This window comes from Rhinolophus ferrumequinum, chromosome X (genome assembly GCF_004115265.2).
Source record: "Rhinolophus ferrumequinum isolate MPI-CBG mRhiFer1 chromosome X, mRhiFer1_v1.p, whole genome shotgun sequence".
Classification (NCBI taxonomy): domain Eukaryota; kingdom Metazoa; phylum Chordata; class Mammalia; order Chiroptera; family Rhinolophidae; genus Rhinolophus; species Rhinolophus ferrumequinum.
In genome coordinates this window covers 91,814,173-91,820,172 of record NC_046284.1, presented here as the reverse complement: position 1 = coordinate 91,820,172, position 6,000 = coordinate 91,814,173, and positions in this window count along the sequence as shown.

Genomic DNA, 6,000 nt, shown 5'->3' with positions numbered 1-6,000 from the left:
GCGTGGATTTATTTCTGGACTCTCTATTCTGTTCCATTGATCTATGTGTCTGTTTTTATGCCAGTACCATGCTGTTTTGATTACTGTAGCCTTGTAGTATAATTTGAAGTCAGGTATTGTTATACCTCCCACTTTGTTCTTATTTCTCAAGATTGCCTTTGCTATTCGGGGTCTTTTATGGTCCCATATAAATTTTAGGATTATATGTTCTATTTCTGTGAAAAACGACGTTGGCAGTTTGATAGGAATTGCATTGAATATGTATATTGCCTTAGGCAGTATGGACATTTTAACTATATTAATTCTTCCTATCCATGAACATGATATGTGTTTCCATCTATTTATATCTTCCTTCATTCCTTTCATCAGTGTCTTATAATTTTCTGAGTATAGATCTTTTACTTCTTTGGTTAAATTTATTCCCAGGTATTTTATAGTCTTTGGAGCGATTGTAAATGGGATTGTTTTTTTAATTTCTCCTTCTGATGTTTTATTATTGGTATATACAAATGCAACTGATTTCTGAATATTAATTTTGTATCCTGCCACTTTACTAAATTCATCTATCAGCTCTAATAGCTTCTTGGTGGAGTCTTTAGGGTTCTTTATATATAGTATCATATCATCTGCATACAATGATAACTTTACTTCCTCCTTACCAATCTGGATGCCTTTTATTTCTTTTTCTTGTCTGATTGCTGTGGCAAGAACTTCCAGAACTATGTTGAATAGAAGCGGAGATAATGGGCATCCTTGCCTTGTTCCTGATCTTAGGGGGAATGGTTTTAGCTTTTCCCCATTGAGTATGATGTTAGCTGTGGGTTTGTCATATATGGCCTTTATTATGTTGAGATATGATCCCTCTATTCCCACTTTCTTAAGGGTTTTTATCATAAATGGCTGTTGGATTTTATCAAATGCTTTTTCTGCATCTATTGATATGATCATGTGATTTTTATTTTTCATTTTGTTAATGTGGTGTATCACATTAATTGATTTGCGGATGTTGAACCACCCCTGCATACCAGGGATGAATCCCACTTGATCATGGTGTATGATCTTTTTAATGTATTGCTGAATTCTGTTCGCTAATATTTTGTTGAGGATTTTTGCATCTATGTTCATTAAAGATATCGGCCTGTAGTTTTCTTTTTTTGTGGTGTCTTTGTCTGATTTTGGGATCAGGGTGATAGTGGCTTCGTAAAAAATTTTTGGGAGTCTTCCTTCCTTCTGGATTTTTTGGAAGAGCTTGAGGAGAATAGGTGCTAATTCTTTTTTGAACGTTTTGTAAAGTTCACCTGTAAAGCCATCTGGTCCAGGATTTTGTTTGTTGGGAGATTGTTGATTACTGATTCAATTTCCGTGGTGGTAATCAGTCTATTCAGGTTTTCTGTTTCTTCTTGAGTTAGCCTTGGAAGGTTGTACGCCTCTAGAAAATTGTCCATTTCTTCCAAATTGTCAAATTTGTTGGCATATAGTTGCTCATAGTAATTCTTAAAACTCTTTGTATTTCTGCAGTGTCCGTTGTCACTTCTCCTCTTTCATTTCTGATTTATTAATTTGGGTCCTCTCTCTCTTTTTTTTAATGAGTCTGGCTAAAGGTTTGTCGATTTTGTTTATCTTCTCTAAGAACCAACTCTTGGATTCATTGATCTTTTGTATTGTTTTTCTGGTTTCTATTTCATTTATTTCTGCTCTGATCTTTATTATCTCCTTCCTTGTGTTCCCTTTGGGCTTATTTTGCTGTTCTTTTTCCAAATCCCTTAGATGTGAAGATAAACTGTTGATTAGTGATGTTTCTTGTTTCTTTAGGTAGGCCTGCAAAGCTATGAATTTCCCTCTTAGGACTGCTTTCGCGGCATCCCATAGATTTTGGGTCGTCGTGTTTTCATTTTCATTTATCTCGAAATATCTTTTGATTTCTTCCTTGATCTCCTGCTTGACCCATTCATTATTTAGTAATAAGTTATTCAGCCTCCATGAATTGGTGTGTCTTCCCGTTTTTTTCCTGTAGTTCATTTCTAATTTCATAGCATTGTGATCAGAGAAGACAATTGGTATGATTTCAATTTTCTTAAATTTATCAAGACTTGTTTTGTGGCCTAACATATGATCTATCTTGGAAAATGTTCCATGTGCGCTTGAGAAGAAGGTGTATTTTGCAGCATTGGGGTGAAATGTTCTGAAAATATCGATTAAATCCAAGTGGTCCAATGTATCATTTAAGGCTGTTGTTTCCATATTGATTTTCTGTCTGGAAGACCTGTCCCTTGTGGTCAGAGGTGTGTTGAAGTCCCCGACTATAATAGTGTTACTGTTGATCTCTGCCTTTATGTCAGTCGAACCTGTTTTATATATTTAGGTGCTCCTATGTTGGGTGCATAGATGTTTACTAGGGTTATGTCCTCTTGTCGGATCGATCCCTTTATTATTATATAGTGCCCATCTTTATCTTTTAGTATGTTCTTCATTTTAAAGTCTATTTTGTCAGAAATAAGTATTGCAACTCCAGCTTTTTTCTCGTTTCCATTTGCATGAAATATCTTACTCCAACCCTTCACTTTCAGCCTTTGTGTGTCTTTTGTTCTGAGGTGAGTCTCTTGTATACAGCATATACAAGGTTCTTGCTTTCTTATCTAGTCAGCCACCCTATGTCTCTTGATTGGAGCATTTAATCCATTTACATTTAAAGTGATTATTGATAGGTACATAGATATTGCCATTTTTAAATTTGTAGTTAGGTTGTTTTGATCTTTCTTCTATTTACAGAAGTCCTTTTAGTATTTCTTGCAATGCTGGCTTGGTGGTGATAAATTCCTTTAGCTTATTTTTTCCTGGAAAGCTCTTTATCTCTCCATCAACTTTAAATGATAGCCTTGCTGGATAAAGCAATCTAGGTTGTAGACCTTTGTTTTCCATCACTTTAAGTATCTCCTGCCACTCCCTCCTGGCCTTCAATGTTTCTGTAGAAAAATCATTTGATAGTCTTATGGGAGTTCCCTTGTATGTAACCCTCCGTCTTTCTCTTGCTGCTTTTAGGATTCTCTCTTTGTCTTTAAGCTTTGCCATTTTAACTATAATGTGTCTTGGTGTGGACCTGTTTGGGTTAATCCTGGTTGGAACTCTCTGCACTTCCTGGACTTGTATGTTGGTTTCCTTCATCAGGTTGGGGAAGTTTTCAGACATTATTACTTCAAATATGTTCTCAATCCCTTGCTTGCTCTCTTCACCTTCTGGTATTCCTATGATGCGCATGTTGTTGCGCTTGATGTTATCCCAGAAGTCTCTTAGGCCATCTTCATTGTTTTTTATTCTTTTTTCTTTCTGTTGTTCCGTTTGGGTGATCTCTGCTACCTTGTCTTCTAAGTCGCTGATTCGATCCTCTGCTTCATCTAGCCTGCTGGTAATTCCTTCAAGTGAGTTCTTAATTTCGGTAATTGTGTTCTTTAGTTCCAACTGGTTTTTCGTTATGATTTCTACATCCTTCTTTATGTTTTCTCTAAGCTCGTTTGTTATGATTTCTACATCCTTCTTTATGTCTTCTCTAAGCTCCTTAAACATTCTTATCACCAGTGTTCTGAACTCTGTCTCTGAGAGGTTGGTTACGTCTGCTTCATTTGGTTCCAGTCGTGGAGGCTTCTTCTGTTCTTTTATTTGGGACGTGTATCTTTGTTTCCCCATTCTGGCTGACTGTGTTTATTTTGATATATTAGGTAGATCCCCTAGAGTTCTTAGTTCTTGCTAGGTTATCTTATGTAGTATGTGTCCTTTATATTTGACTCGCACCACGTCGTCCTCCTCTGTGTGTGCTCCAAAGGTGAGTCTTGTGTTGTGTACACTGTCCCGTTCAAGAAGATCTTTAATTGCTTCCCGCTAGTGAGCAGGTGGGGTCAACTCCTGGGCTGACCTGCCGTGAGACTTGGCTCTGCCCCCCGCAGGGCACTCTGCTGCGTGAGGGTTGACCACCCCAATGTGATTTGGCCTCTATGGGCTCCAGAGCCTGCCGAGAACCCCCTCTAGGTGTGTGACCTGCAGGTCAAACCCAGCTGCACTCCGATTTGGTCTGGAGTTGGCCCCCGGATATGCCGAGTCCCGTGCCACCCAAGCTGGGCCCCGGCAGGGAAGTCCCAGAACAAGGCAAATCACCAAGCACAGCAGCAACGACAACAGCAAAGAAAAAGAAAAAAAAAAAAAAAACAGCCGATAACCCCCGCTCGACACAAGCAAAGATATCAAAGATACAAGACAAAGCAAAACAAAACCAAGCAAAGCAAAACAAAGCAAAACAAAAAGCAGCGACCGTCTCGGCCTGAGCCCACCAAGCAATGACCAGGTTGACCTCTGCTGTACCAAAGAGCCCCCTACTTATTGCGCAGGCAGAGCCGGTCACCTGGTGCTCAGAGAGACTTTGGGACTGCAGACTTAAAAGCGTGGGCCTGAGGGGTCTAGATGATAGTCTCCACAAAGTCAGTGCAGCTTCTGCCCTTGTCCGCACGTATGCACACCGAGAGGAGCACCACCAGTCCTTTGTCCAGAGCTCCAGAGTCCTAGGGCACTCCTTCAGTGTGTGTGTATGGGTGCGGGCGGGAGATTTCTGATCTGCTGACCGTGCCTCACAAGCTGGGCCCCAGCAGGGCAGTTTCAGAACAAAGCAAATCACCAAGCACAATAGCAACAACAACAACAAAGAAAAATATCAAATACGTTCACATGCAAAACCACCTGATAACCCCCACTCGACAGAGGCAAAGATATCAAAGATATAAAGACAAAGCAAAACAAGACAAAACAAAGCAATACAAAAAGCAGCGACAGTCTCGGCCTAAGCCCACCAAGCAATGTCCAGGTTGTTCTCTGCTGTACCAAGGAGCCCCCTGCTTATTGCGCAGGCAGAGCCGGTCACCTGGTGCCCAGAGAGACTTTGGGACTGCAGACTTAAATGCGTTGGCCTGAGGGGTCTGGATGATAGTTTTTACAATGTCAGTGCAGTTTCTGCCCTTGCCTGCACAAATGCACACTGAGAGTGGCACCACCAGATGCGTGACCAAAACTCTTGAGTCTTAAGGCACCTCTTCAGTGTGTGTGTGTGAGTGCGGGCGGGAGATTTCTGATCTGCTGAAAGCCCAGAGCTGCGCCTGCCTCACTGCTGATCTCCGGGTGTGTCTCTGCAGCTGCACCCACCCCACCCTAGGCAAGCCAAGAAGGGTGGGGCCTGGGGATGGAGGGGTCTTCACTCTCCCAGCCCAGCCGTGCGTCGCCCTCTTCCCGCAGGCCAGAAAAGGTGGTGGCTGGGGGTGGAGGCGTCTCTTCTCTCCTAGCGCAGCCAAAATCACGCACACTACCCAGTCTGCCTGGGTCAGGGCTGCCCGTCAGGCATCACAAAGCCTGAGCCTCAGATACCACTCCTCGGTTCAGGGGCCGGTTTAAGTCTCTGGAAGGGCGGAGTAAGATTGGAAGAGCGGGGCGGGGGAGGGGCCTAGGTATGGAGACTGCGCCCCCTGTCCGCCGCAGGGCGCGCCGCCTTCCCGGCTGGAGAAATCAGCCGTGGATCCGTGGGACGCAGGGAAAGAGCCCACCCCCGGTCTCTGCGCTCTCCGCTCCGCCTTGGGCTCCCGTGCGTGCTTGGCACAGCAGGGCTCCACCGCAGTTTCCAGTCCCAGTCTCTGGAAGGGCGGGGTAGGATTGGAAGAGCAGGGCGGGGGGGAGGGGCCCAGGTATGGAGACTGCGCCCCCCGTCCGCCGCAGGGCGCGCCGCCTTCCCGGCGGGAGAAATCAGCCGTGGGACGCAGGGAAAGAGCCCACCTCCTGGTCCCCGTGCTCTCCTCTCCGCCTGGGATCCCGTGCGTGCCCGGCACAGCGGTTTTCAGTTTTCGCCCCCGCCAGCTGAGGCTCGTTGGGGGCTGGGCTCTCCCGCCGCTGCCGGCCGGGCGCTCTCACGCCACTCTTCTTTTTTCCTTTCCTTGCTTGTCCAATTAGCGTACCTTCAAGAATTTCTTAGCT